Here is a 14650-nt window from a genome sequence, read left to right as displayed (position 1 = left end):
ACCTTTTCAAAGAACCAGCTCTTGGTTTTATTAATTTTCTCTATTGTTTTTTGAATCTCTATTTTATTGATTTCTTCTTTGATCTTTATAATTTCCTTCCTTCTGCTGACTTTAGGTCTTTTTTGTTCTTATTTTTCTAATTCGTTTAGGTGGAGGTTTAAGTTGTCATTTTGGGATCTTTCTTCTTTTTTGAGAAAGGCCTGTATTGCTATAAATTTCCCTCTGAGCACTGCTTTCGCAAAAAAAATAAAATAAAATAATAGTAATAATAATAATAATATCCAAACTGGAAAGGAAGAAATAAAATTATTTCTATTCACAAATGATATGATCTTAATAGAAAAATACTAAGGAATACACTAAAAAAAACTATTAAAACTAATAAGTGAGTTCAGCAAGATTATAAAATACAAGATCAATATAAAAAAATGAATTGTATTTCTATACACTTGCAATGATCAATATGAAAATGAAATTAGGAAAAAAATTCCATTCACAATAGCATCAAAAAAATAAAATAAAATGCTTAGGAATAAATTTGACAAAAGTAGTGCAAACCTTATATTCTGAAAATTGTAAAACTTTGTGGAAAAAATACTAAAGATATAAACAAATGGAATAACATCCCATGTTTATGGACTGGAAGATTTAACATTGTTAAAAGGAAATACTCCCCAAACTGAACTACAGATTCAATGTACTCTCTATCAAAATCCCAGCTGACCTGGTACAAATGGACAAACTGATATGCAGTTGCAAAGGCCTTAGAGTGGCAATGGCAATCTTGAGAAAGAAGAATAAAGGAGAACTCACACCACTCAATGACAAAATGTGTTTACAAAGAAATGGAATAAAAGACATTGTCGACAAAGATAAACCTATATACCAATGACATAGAAATGAGAGCCCAGAAATAAACTCATATGGCTATAGTCAACTGATTTTCGACAAGAATTCCAAGACCATTCAATGGGAAATAATAGACTTCTCTACAAATGATGCTGGACAACTGGATAGTCGCATGCAAAAGAATTAAGCTGGAACCTCATGTCACACAGTATACAAAAATTAACTCAAAATGAACCAAAAACCTAAAGGCAAGGGCAAAAACTATAACTCAAGAAAATGTAAGGCAAAATCTTCACGATTTTGTGTTTGTCAGAGTATTCTTAGATAGGACAGCAAAAGCACAGGCAACAAAAGAAAAAACAAATTAGACAATCAAAATTTAAAACTTTTGTAATTCAAAGTGAAGAAAGTGAAAAGACAACCTACACAATGGAAGAAAACATTTGTAAGTCATATGTTTGTTAAGATACTTTATATGCTATATATAAAATTCTTAACAACTCAGTAAAGAGAGAACACAATAAAAAATAGGCAAAGTATCCAAATAATCTTTTCTCCAAAGAAGATATATAGTAGCTAATAAACACGCAAAAGGATGCCCATCATCATTAGTACATTACAACCACAACGAGGTGCCATTTCACACCTACTAAGATGGCTAGAATCAAAAAGACCGCCAACAAGTGATGGAAATGTGGAGAAATCAGAAGTCTCAGGCAATGCTGGTGAGCATATAAAACCGTCCAGCTATATTGGAACATAGTGAAGTGGTTCATCAAATGATTAAATATGAGTTAACATATGTTTCAGCAATTCCACTCTGAGGGTACATAGCCAGAGAAATGAAAACATATGCCCACATGGAAAATTGTCCACAAATATTTACAGCAGCATCACTCATACTAGCCCAAAGGTGGAAACAACCCAAATGACTATCAACAAATGAACAGACAATTCATCTGAGTCTGACAATCCATTCAATGGAATGTGGCTCAGCCATAAAAAGAAGTGAGTGATGTATTGACACATGCGACCACATGGACGAACCTTAAAAATACTATGCTAAGTGAAAGAAGCCAGCAGCAAGACCATGTCATACATAATTCCAAGTACATAAAATTCCAAAATAGGTAAATTTATAGAGAGAGAAAATAGATTAGTGGTTCTTTAGGGCTGTGCATCAAGAGAGTAGTTTTAGGGAATGGGGAAATGAAAAGTGGAAGCTAAAGAGTCTGGAGTTCTTTTTTGAGGTAATGAAAATATTGTAAAATTGACTGCAGTGATGGTTGCACATGTATCTGTGAGTATACTAAAAACTATTAATCTGTACACTTTGAGTGGGTGAATTGTATAGCATGTGAATTATGTCCCAATAAGGCTATTTTTTTTTGAGAGAAAAAATTAATTTTCTCTGAGGAAGAAGAGAATCTTCCTGTGAACAGCAGCTTCAGCTTCTAGGAGAGTTTCCAGCCTGCTGACATGCCCTACAGATTTTGGGCTTGCCAGCCAACATAAGCCACTTTCTTGAGATAAATAGATAAATGAAAGATATGTAATAGATGACAGATGATTGATAGATAGATAGATAGATAGATAGATAGATAGATAGATAGATAGAATGAACAAGATTTCTATATCTCCTACTGTTTCTGTTTCTCTGGTAGAACTCTAATGCAAATTTTGGCATTGAGAGGTGCTACTATAACAAATACCTAAAAATGTGCCAGTGCCTTTGGATTTGGTAAGGTATTTCTGGTGAGATGTCAGAAGGAAATGAGGAAAATGTTATTGGAAACTGGAGGAAAGGCAAGCTTTGTTAAAAGATGGCAGAACTTGGGTGACCTGTGGAAAAGTAGAACTTAAAAGAAATGAACTTGAATATTTAACTGAGGACATTTCCAAGTACACTGCTTGGTTTTGGGGTTTTAGTTTTTTGGCTTTTTTGGTTTTGGGGGTTTGTTTGTTCATTTTTTCTGCTGAGAGTAAAATGAAAGAAGAAAAAAGTAAGTTGAGGGAGGAACTGTTAAGTAAAAAGAAACCAGTACTTGATGGTATGAGAGGTTTTCAGCCTATCCGTATTGCAAAGGATGCTAAAATTAGGAAATCCACTGTTGAGAAAGCCTGCTCTGGAGAAAAAGCCAAGAGTGCAGCTGGACAACCTTTTGTGGAAGAGATTTTAGGTGTGTGACTCATTTCCCAATCAACTATGTCAGCAGAAGCCAAGAATAGAGATGAGGTTATCCAGGAAGACTCTGTGAAGAACTCTCTTGCAGATGGTATGAACCCCCTTGGTATACACTGGAGGCCCACAAGTTTTTTGATGATATTATACCAGCACAAACATTACCAACTTGGACTGATAGGAATGGAGGTGAGACAAAATGAAAGAAGGTGGTCTGTTCCTAAAATTCTATAGGCAGTAAATGGACTTGTAGAGCCACTCAGCTGTAAACATGAGCTAACCCTTTAAAAAAAAAAAAAAAAAAAAAAAAAAGGAAGAATGATTCAGAAGGCAGAACTACTATGGGTCCAGAGGCCAAAGACAATGGAGCTATTGCCAAGGGCAGAGAGCACAAGGGAGCTGCCACTAAGGATTCAGAGGATGATGGCAGAATTGCAGGCACAGAGGAGGAGACTTGTGCCTCACAGTATTATTTTCAAGCCTTAAAACCTGATGCAGTTGGTCATGCCAGATTTCAAAATTGCCTGTTACATGTGCCCTCTTTGTTTATTTCAATTTCTCCCTTTTATAATGTAGCTATCTGTATACTTGTCTCACCATTCCACTTTGGAAGCAAATAACTTGTTTTCTAGGTTCATGGACCACATCTGCCTCAGGATAGATGATACCTAGAGCATCATCCATACATGATTTAGCTGATGATATCTGGGACCTTTGAACTGATGATATTTACAATAGATTTTGAAGTAAGAATTGGTACTGTGATGGGTTGAGACTTTGGGGAATATGGGGACGGAGTGAATGTATTTTGTATGTGACATGGACATGAATTTGGGGAGTAAGAGGATGGACTTAGTGTGTTGAATAGCAGCACAACCCTCTCTGAAGATAAATCACCCAAAACCTGTGTATGTGAACTTATTTGGAACAAGGGCCTTTGCAAATATGTTTAGGTTAAGGATCTTGAGACAAGATCATCCTGGACGAGGTAGGCCCTAAATCCAATGACTAATTCTTTAAAGAAAAACAGAAAAGACACAGAAACACAAGGAAGAAGACCGTGTGAAGACAGAGGCAGAGACTGGAGCTATACAGTCTCCAGACACTGGATGAGGCAAGGGAGGATTCTCCCCTAGAGTCTTTAGAAAGATCAGAGCCCTGCCAATTCCTTGATTTCAGAATCCTGGCCTCCTGAGCTATGTGGAAGAATAAGTTTCTGTTGTCTTAAGCCACCAAGTTTGTGGCAATTTGCTACAGCAGCTGTAAGAAACTAATACACTGGGCAAGGATGAATTTTATGCTTGTCCATATTCTTTACCCAGAGCTATAGCTCTCTTATAATAATTTATATCTAGATATTGAACCCAGTTCTTATTGTAGACTCGCCTCTACATTGTGTTAAGACTTATTCTCAAGAGTCCCATTGTCCTATGCTGCAAACAGTTTAAGTTTGAGCCATACCACACAATTGGTACAATTTTATTTATTTGAAATTTAGTTGGAGATGGAGTGGTCAGGGTACCCGCTGATCTTCTCCTAAGAAGATCATTGACTCCTATGTCAATGCGTGGATGCAAAAAAAAAAAAAAAAAAAAAAAAAAAAAACCTGTCGTGTAGAAGGCACTGGTTTAAGATGTCAGAGTACCCAAACTCAAACAAATGGATGTACTTCTCCAACTCCTAAAACAGCTAAATCCCAAAATGTCCTACGGTATTACTATTAGGATTTTAATTTAATTTAATTTTTTTTTTTTTTTTGTCGTTTTGCCATTTCTTGGGCCGCTCCTGCAGCATATGGAGGTTCCCAGACTAGGGGTCGAATCAGAGCTGTAGCCACCGGCCTACGCCAGAGCCACAACAACGCGGGATCCGAGCCGTGTCTGCAGCCTACACCACAGCTCACAGCAACGCTGGATCATCAACCCACTGAGCAAGGCCAGGGATCAAACCTGCAACCTCATGGTTCTCAGTTGGATTCATTAACCACTGTACCACAACGGGAACTCCCGGATTTTAATTTTAATTGTATTTTCATTTATCTCTGACATATCATGATTTTGACTATTATATGCCAAAGTCTTGGGCTATACACTTAAGATATAGCTCCTATGTTTTGGGAATTAATAATCTGGTTGGAATTATACTTGCTTATTATTATAATAGCAATTTAAAAATAAATGAGTAGACTAAAATATATGAGGCACAGAGGTAAGCACAAAAAAAAAATCTTTGAATAAGGTCTGAGGATTTAATATATAATGTGGTAACTATAGTTGATGACACTGTGTTGTATATTTGAACTTTGCTAAGAAAATATTACTTGAATGTTCTCATCAAAAGAAAAAGAGGAGGGAAGGGAGCTTGGCTAAGACAGTGGAGTGGGAAGATCCTGAATTCATCTCCTCGCATGGACATACCAACATTATAACTATTTACAGAGCAACTAGTAATGAGAAAGACAGGAATCCAGCAGAAAACACCTTCTACAACTAAAGATATAAAGAAGGAACCACCATGAAATGAGTAGGAGGGACAGGGTCATAACATGGTCAAGACTCATATCTCGAGGTAGGCAGCCCACAAACAGGAGAATAATTACAACTGCAGAGGTTCTCCCTAAGGAGAAAGGAGTTTGAGCCCCACATCAAGCTCCTCAGCCCAGGGATCCAGCACCGGGAAGTTGAGCTCCTACATTTGCCTTTAAAGGCCAATGAAACTTACTTTGGGGAGACCCAAAGGGCTGTAGGAAATAGACTCTGCTCTAAAGGGATACACACAAAATTTCACATACTCTAGGACTCAGGGCAGAAGTGGTATTTGAAAGCAGCCTGGGTCAGACCCACCTGCTGATCTTGGAGTCTCCTAGAGAGGCAGAAGGCAACTTGAGCTCTCTCTGAGGACACAGACACTAGCAGTAGCAAATGATATGACCAGTAAGGGGTTAATATCCAAAACATATAAACAGCTGATAGAACTCAACATCAGAAAAACAACTCATTAAAAAATGGGCAGAAGACCAAAGTAGCCATTTTTCCAAAGCAGACATACAGATGGCCAACAGGCACATAAAAAGATGCTCATCATTGCTAATCATCAGAGAAATGCAAATCCAAACCACGATGTATTATCACCTCACACCTATCAGAATGGCTATTATCAAAAAGAACACAAATAACAAATGCTGATGAGGATGTGAAGAAAAGGGAACCCTTATACTCTATTGGGAATGTACATTGGTATAGACACTGTGGAAAACAGAATGGAGGTCCTTCAAAAAACTAAAAATAAAACTGCCATATAATTCCGTAATTCTACTCCTAGGCATATATCCAGGAAAAAAAAAAAATGAACACACTAAATTGAAAAGATACATATATCCAATGTTCATACGAGCATTATTTACAACAGCCAAGATATGGAAGCAGCATATGAGTGGATAAAGAAGATACCCACATTGAGAAAATGGAATACTACTCAGCCATAAAAAAGAATGAAATTTTGCCTTTTACAACAACATGGATGGACTTGGAGGGTATTATGCTCGGTGAAATCAGTCAGACAGAGAAAGAAAAATACTGTTATTTTATCACTTACATGTGAAATCTAAAACACAAACAAATGGATATAACAAAACAGAAACAGACTCACAGATACAGAGAACAAACTAGTGGGAAGAAGAAAATGAAAGGGGCAAGATAGGAGTAGGGGTTTTAAGACAGGCCAGAACCTGGGACCTGGGATGCTTTGCTGCTGTGGCTGCAATGCTTGCACCTAGACAAGCATCTCCTTGAGCAACAAAATACAAAAAAAAACTATAACAGACTAAAAACAACTGCATACATGGGGAGTTGGGGCACATTTTGAGCAAAAATATACAAAAAAACCCTAAAAACCTTCCATTTGTGAAGAGCTCAGAGCAAAAGCAGGGTGTCAGAAGCAAAAGCAAGGTATTATGCATGCCCCCTGCATACAACACCACCAAAGAGGTGGGTACACTACCTAAGCCACCCCTCTGGCCTGAGGCCTGGACCCACCCCTACCCTCACCCTGCCCCATATAAGGAACCAGTTCGTCACCACCCACCCCAGCAAGCAAGCAAGAAAGGGAGATTTTTGCTTATTTTTGTTCCCCCCCGCTACAGCAGGGGCCCCAGTAAACCCTGCCTGAAATTTCCTGTCTGGCCTCTTTTCAATTTCCATTGATTAAGAAGGCCAAGAGCCCTCGACAGTAACTATTTAAGAGGTACAAACTAGGAGTTCCGGTCATGGCGCAGTGGTTAACGAATCTGACTAGGAACCATGAGGTTGCAGGTTCCATCCCTGGCCTTGCTCAGTGGGTTAAGGATCCGGTGTTGCCCTGAGCTGTGTGGTGTAGGTTGCAGATGCGGCTCGGATCCCGCGTTGCTATGGTTGTGGTGTAGGCCAGGAGCTACAGCTCCAATTCGACCGACCTCTAGCCTGGGAACCTCCATATGCCGTGGAGCAGCTCAAGAAATGGCAAAAAGACAAGAAAAAAAAAAAAAAAAAAAAGACACAGTACAAACTAATATGTATAAAATAAATAAGCTCCAAGATTATATTGTACAGTACAGGGAATATAGCCAGTATTTTATAACTTTAAATGGAGCATAATGTATAAAATAATTTGAATCACTATGTTGCATACCTGAAACTAATATAATCTTATAAATCTTATAATCTTATAAATCAACTATATCTCAGTAAGAAAAATGAATAAATAAAAATAAACATTTAAAAATGTAAATGTGCGAGTCAAATATGTTAATCAACTCCATGGGGGGGATATCTCTCACAATGCACATGTATATCAAGTTATCAGGCTGTGCGCTTTAAATAGCTAACAATTTTTTTTATCAATTACACCTCGATAAAGCTGAAAAAAAATTTTAGTTACGATTTCGGGAACAGAATCAATGAAAGTTTTAGTCATTGAAGAACACCTTGTATTCTATCACTGTCTAAATTTCTTATTTTATGGATGCATTGTTTTCTAACAGAAAAATAACCCTCCCTTAGAGGCAGAAGAAGTAAGACAACTGACATAGGGCAATATGAGATTCTTTTCATGGATCAGAAATGAGGTTTATTTAGCACTGTTCTAAACAAAGGCCCCAGAAGGTACAGCATGGGAAACAGAATTATCCTGACTACAATCTCAGAAGCTTGGTATTTAGCCCAGCTTCATTTCAGAGCCATTTATGACTCTCTGATTAATAAACATAAACACTTCACTAATATTTGAAATGCTTCAGATAAACTGGATGCTGCAACGGCTGCCCTTTGAGATGCTGTTTCATAATGGAAACCATTCCTGAATCAATAGATAGTAATCAGGTGCTTTATTCTTCCGATTCTTCTGAACTTCTGAATACAGTTCCTCTTCTTCTTGTATTTAGCAGATGTCTTCTCTAGGAATAACCCTTGACTGTGTATTTCAGAAAAAAACTAAAACAAAACAAAGAAGGTCTTAAACAATACAGAACACTGTTTCTTCCTTAAACCGAAAGGAAGGTATATTCAGGCAGACCAGAGCCTCCATGGTGACTTCTCAAAGTCCTTAGGGGACCAGGCTCATTGACTATTTCTTCTCAACCCTCCTAAAACATAACATGGCTTCCAATGCCAGCAATCACATCCCCACAAAGAAAGAATGCTCATTCCCTTACTTTTTTTAGGAGCCTTCCTAAAGCTCTCCTTCCACTTTTACCTCCCTGGCCACATCAAACTGCAAGGTAGGCTGGGAAATAATGCTTTCAGCTGGGTCTATTGCAAGGATTTGGTCACAAAGGTACAGATAATAGATTTAGGGAAGCTATTAAGAGCTTGCAACACAGCAAAGGTTCAACATATGCTGAGGCCAACTTCTGAAGAAGATCATGCTTAAGAGTCACGGTAATCATGCAAAATACACACTTCACTGTGACATTTACTATTTAAATTCAAGCAGCCATAATCCAAAAAAAAAAAAAGAGGAAAATTCTTCCACTATCAAAATTGTAAATACGTTATGAACTAATTTTATATTTTAAGTTTCTAGTATTTAAATAAAGTCAATGTTAACAAGACCACATTTTTTAAGATGTCCCTTATGGGAAGTTCCCATCGTGGCTCAGTGGGTTAAGAACCTGACTAGTATCCATGAGTATGTGGGTTCAGTCCCTGGCCTGGCTCAGTGGGTTAAGGATCTAGGGTTGCCGTGAGCTGTGGTGTAGGTCGCAGGCGAGGCTGGGATCTGGTATTGCTGTGACTGTGCCATAGACTGGCAGCTGCAGCTCTGATTTGACCCCTAACCTGGGAATTTCCATGTGCCTCGGGTGCAGCCCTAAAAAGAAAAAAAAAAAAAATGTCCATTATCTAAGGTGCTGTAATAGAGACTTCTTAATAATAAATGCAGCAAAGCTCATGATTGGGTCATCATCCATTGCTGTGTCTTCAGGCACATCTGAAGGTGTTTGTCAAATTATGGGAGGAGCCTTTTCAAGGGGTCCTAAAGTACTTAGTGGCAGGGAAGAATACAAGTATGACAAGACCGACCCCTCCAGTCGGAGGACAGTAGGGAGTCTGAGAACTGCATGAATCAGACTGAGCACACCTGTTTCCCCACAGCACTCCTCTGCTGTAGGTCTGAAGGAGTTTGTCAAATTATGTCAAAGAATAACAAAGAATATCTTAAACAATATAGAACGTTTCCTTCTTAAACCTAAAGGAAGGTATATGCAGGCAGACCTAAGAAGAAAGAAGGCTATGAATAAAACGAAAAATCGCTCTCTAACACTTTAGTCCTAAGCAGCACTGTCTTAGGACACTCTCGCACAGTGCAACCCAAAAGGGAGGCAGACATCTTCTCCAGTTCCACAGTCGGGTTCCCAAAGTTTGATGTGCTGAGAGCTTGGTGCAGCCGCCGCCACCGCATGACTAGCATGGCCAGCATCCTGTGGTGGAGCAGCATGGACCACACCGTCTGTCCTTTTACCACTCTGCCAGGCTCATTGTTTGATGATACAGATCCAGGGTGCTTGCTCGTAGTGCAGCAGAGGGCCAGTTGAGAAGAAGTACGACCTACCAAACATGGAAGAGTAAGAAAAGAGCCAAGCAAGGAAACTACTCTGTCCAGAAGAGCAGTGAGAATTATCAGGAGGGCAAACTGCACTTGAGCTCACGTGAAGCATTCCCTGGGCTGCAGAGAAAAGGTGCAGGACTTCATAGGAGTCTAAATAGTTAGTGGTCCATAGCTAGGATAATTTGAGTTACAGTTGTATTTTCCTTGGCAAGAATACTCAAGCATAAAAACTTAAAAAAAAAAATTGATAGGAGTTCCTGCTATGGCACAGTTGTAACCTGGCAGGGCCCTGTCTGACTTCTGGGCACACAAGCCTTTCCGTGTCCTGTTTCTTGTCTTTAGGGTATATGCTTCAGTCTCCAGGACCTTCCCTGAGTTCCAAAGGGCAGATTCAAACAGTTGCTAATCAGGGAAGAGCAATCAAGAGATAATAGTGCAGCCTTGAGGCAGGGTCCTAGTTCCTCTTCAAGGAATATACATAGCAATATCTTTGAGCCTTTCTGCAGAACTAAAACCCCCAACAAACAGAAGATATTAACTACTTGATGTAGCATTCTTCATTCCAGAAAGAAGGAGGACCGCCAGAACCAGGCCTGGGGCCACTAAACACCAGCTCTGAGAAACAATGCAAGCTTGACTCTACCCTGATCCTTATCTATGGCCATATTTTCCACTCCCAAAACTATAAAACCATCTCCTAATCTCTCCCAAAGGGAGCACAGTCTTTAAGTGGACACCTCTGCCAGGCAAAGCAAACTGTTCTGCATTTTTCTACTTCACCCCAAACTGTTTCTGCATTTCTACTCAGCACCAATGGATAGAGGCTGTTTTGGCAACACAGTGGGTTAAGAATCCAATTTAAGCGACTCAGGTTGCTGCAGAGTTGCAGGTTCAATCCCTGGCCCAGTCCAGAGCAATGGATTAAGGATCCAGCGTTGCTACAACTGTGACATAGGTCACAATTGCAGCTTGGACTCAATCCCTGGGCCAGGAACTTCTGTGTGCTGTGGACATGCCCATCAAAAAAAGAAAAAAAAAATTGGCAATGTTCTAAAATTGGGAGTGCAACTTTAGATATTACTGAAAAATGGAGTGTGGTTTTTATTACATAGTAGATACTAAAAATCAGAGTTTCAAGAATCCTTACTACATATCATTCAAAAAATATTTATTAAGCACCTGCTATAAGCCCTGTGCTAATTGCCAGGGAAGCAGTGGGGAACCAGAAAGATGTAGATGGTAGAGTCTGGTTAAAACTAATATTAGGTACAGGCTGTAGAAGCCAAAAAAGAAATTCAAGTTTGACTGCCCCAAGAAATTCACCAGCAAGTTTTATTTATTTGAAAAAGCATGTGTGTTTACTGTGACGGATTGAATTATTCCATTCTTTAATTTCCTTTTAATATAATTATATACTTCTTTGCCATGTGACTTTTAACAGGTTTATTGAACCTGTTATGATATATAACTTATACACTGTAAAATTCACCCATTGTAAGTGTGTAGTTCAATGATTTTTGGTAAATTTATACAGTAATGGAAGGGTGACCACAGTGCAGTTTTGGAACACTTCTCTTACCCCAAAAAGTGTCCTCATGCTGTCTGCAATCGACCCCGTCTCCCAGCCTTAGGCAGCTGTTTTCCCTTTTTTAGAAATTTTATATAAATGGAATCACACAAAATATAGTATTTTGCATCTGATTTCTTTTACTTAATATAATGGTTTTGAGATTCATTCATGTTGCTTTCTGTATCAGACTTTATTCCGTTTTATTGCTAAGTGGTATTATTCTATTTTATGGATATATAACATTTTGCTTATCCATTTTCTAGTTGGTTAACATTTAGACTGTTTCTAAATTTGGTCTATTAAAAATAATGCCACTGCGAATGTTCATAGGTAAGTATTTGTGTGTCTTCTTTTCTCTTGAGTAGTCACAGAAGAATGAAAATGCTGGACAGTATGGTAAGTATATGTATAACTTGTATAACAGAAACTGCCAAACTTTTTCCAAACTGGATGTAGCATCTTACACCCTCAAGAGCCTGTATAAAGACTTTGGTTTGTCCATCTTCTTGCTAACACTTAGTATTGTCAGATATTTTGGGTAATAGTCAATCTAGTGGGTCTGTAGTGGTATTTTACTGTAGTTTTAATTTATCTTTCCCAAATGTTGTCACTTTGTCATGTGCTTATTAGCCACTTTCATGTCTTTGGTGAAACACCTTTTCAAATCTGCCCATTTTTTAATTGAGTTGTCTTTTTATTATTGAGTTGTAATAGCTATATATTCTAAATATGTCTTGTATCAGATATGTGATTTACAAATACTTTCTCCTAGTGTTTAGCTTGTCTTGGCTCTTTTTTTTTTTTTTTTGCTTTTTATGGCTGGACTGCATAGGTTCTCAGGCTAGAGTTGAATCCCAGATGCCGGCCTACACCACAGCCACAGCAATATGGGATCTGAACCACATCTGCAACCTAGAGCACAGCTCAGGGCAACCCTGGATCCACAATCCACTGAGGGAGGCCAGGGATGGAACGCACGTTCTCATGCACCCAGTTGGGTTTGTAACCCTCTGAGCCATAATGCAAATTCAACTTTTCATTTTCTTAATGGTCTTAATGGTCTTATGAAGGGTAATATATTTTAATTTTGATAAAGTCAATTTGCCTATTTTGTCATTTATAGATTGTTTTTATGTCAGTTAAAAAAAATCTTTGTTTAACCTAAAATCACAAAGATTTTCTCTTATGTGTTCTTTAGAAACAATATAGTTCTTACTCTTACATTTAGGCTTTGATTCATTTTGAACTGATTTTGTTTGTGGGGAGTTCCCATCATGGCTCACTGGAAACAAATCTGACTAGTACCCATAAGGACCTAGGTTTGATTCCTGGCCTCACTCAGTGGGTTAAGGATCCGACATTGCTGTGAGCTATGGTGTAGGTCACAGAGGTGGCTTGGATCTGGTGTAGCTGTAGCTGTGGCTATGGCTGTGGCTGTGGCAGGCAGCTATAGCTCCGATTTGACCCCTAGCCTGGAAACCTCCATATGCCATGAGTGCGGCCCTAAAAAAACAAAAAGACACACACACACACACACACACAATTGTGTACAGTGTAAAGTAAGGACCTAAGTTCACTTAAATTTTTTTTTTTTTTTGCATATGGATATCTGATTGACTCAGCAAAATTTGTTTAAATAAGAGTATTCTTTCCCTGATTGAATTATATTTGCATCTTTTGTGAAAATCAGTTCAACATAAGTGTAAGAGATTATTTCTAGACTCTATTCTGTTTCATTGATCTATGTGTTTATCCTTATATGATATTGTATGATAACTGTAGAATTATAGTAGATTTGAAATCAGTGTTAATCTTCCAAATTTATTTTTCTTTTACAAAATTATTGTGCTAATTTAAGTTGTCTGCATTTCCATATGAAAACAACTAGGATCAGCTTGTCAAATTCTAAAAGAAAAAAGTCTGCTGGAATTTTGATAGAGATTGTGTTAAATCTATAGATCATTTTGCAGACAATTGTTATCTTAATAATATTAAATCCTATAATCCATGAACTTGGTACCTCTCCATGAATTTAATTCTCTATAATTTCTTTCAAAAATGTTTTCTATTCTTTTAGTATATAGTTCCTTCACTTCTTCTTCTTTTTTTTTTTTTTTTTCCACCCTTTAGGGCCACACTTATGGCATATGGAAGTTCCCAGGGGTTAAATCAGAGCTACAGCTGCTGGCCCACACCAGAGCAATGCAGAATCCAAGCCGTGTCTACAACCTACACCACAGCTCACGGCAATGCCAGATCCTTAACCCACTGAGCAAGGCCAGGGATCAAATCCACAACCTCATGGTTCCTAGTCGGATTCATTTCCACTGTGCCAAGACAGGAACTCTGCTCCTTCACTTCTTCTGTTATATCTATTCCTGGGATTTTTTTTTTCTTTTGTGAATGGAATTCCTTTCTTAGATTAATTTTCATATAGTTCAATGCTGGTAAAAAGAAATAAAATTAATTTTGCATATTGATTTTATATCGTGCAACCTTGCAAAACTCACTTATTAATTCTAACAAAGAGAGCTAATATATATAATACTGTATATATATGTGTGTGTATATATAATAATACATGTGTGTGTTACACACACACACACACATATATACATATAAAAGCATAAAGGCTTTTAATTTCTTTTCCTTTCCTTATCACACTGACTTGAACATCCAGTAAACATGGAATAAAAGTAGCAAAAGTGGACATTCTTACCTTATACTCAATCTCAGTGAGAAAGATTTTAGTTGAATAAAGCATAAAGTTAGCTGTAGATTTTTCATGCATGGGCTTTTACAGGTAGAGAATACTTCTATTCTTAATTTGATGAGAGGTTTTTTTTTAGCATAAATGGTTATTAGATTTTGTCAAAAGATGTATACATGTCTATTGACAAAATTTTGTAGTTTTGTCCTTCATTCTATTAATATCACATGTTATATTAATTTGTTTTCAGACGTAAAAT

At 37.8% G+C, this 14650-nt stretch overlaps 1 protein-coding gene and 1 long non-coding RNA gene across 2 annotated transcripts in view; one reads left to right on the top strand and one right to left on the bottom strand.

The window, feature by feature from the left end:
* Positions 1 to 10786, top strand: part of LOC146403400 (uncharacterized) — a 1275680-nt gene extending 1264894 nt beyond the window's left edge. Inside the window, exon 4 of the long non-coding RNA XR_014803827.1 lies at positions 10383 to 10786. This is a non-coding gene — a long non-coding RNA (uncharacterized LOC146403400). The remainder of the gene's footprint in view (positions 1 to 10382) is intronic.
* GUCY2C (guanylate cyclase 2C) overlaps positions 1 to 14650 on the bottom strand; it is a 672163-nt gene that overhangs the window by 1074 nt on the left and 656439 nt on the right. The window lies entirely within an intron of this gene.

Source organism: Sus scrofa, chromosome 5 (genome assembly GCF_054392235.1).
Source record: "Sus scrofa isolate SSC_HxYL_T2T_F1_AM1 chromosome 5, Sscrofa_HxYL_maternal_Yorkshire_Landrace_v2.0, whole genome shotgun sequence".
NCBI lineage: Eukaryota > Metazoa > Chordata > Mammalia > Artiodactyla > Suidae > Sus > Sus scrofa.
The sequence above is the reverse complement of the archived record's forward strand: the minus strand, read 5'-3'. Positions and strand labels throughout refer to the sequence as shown.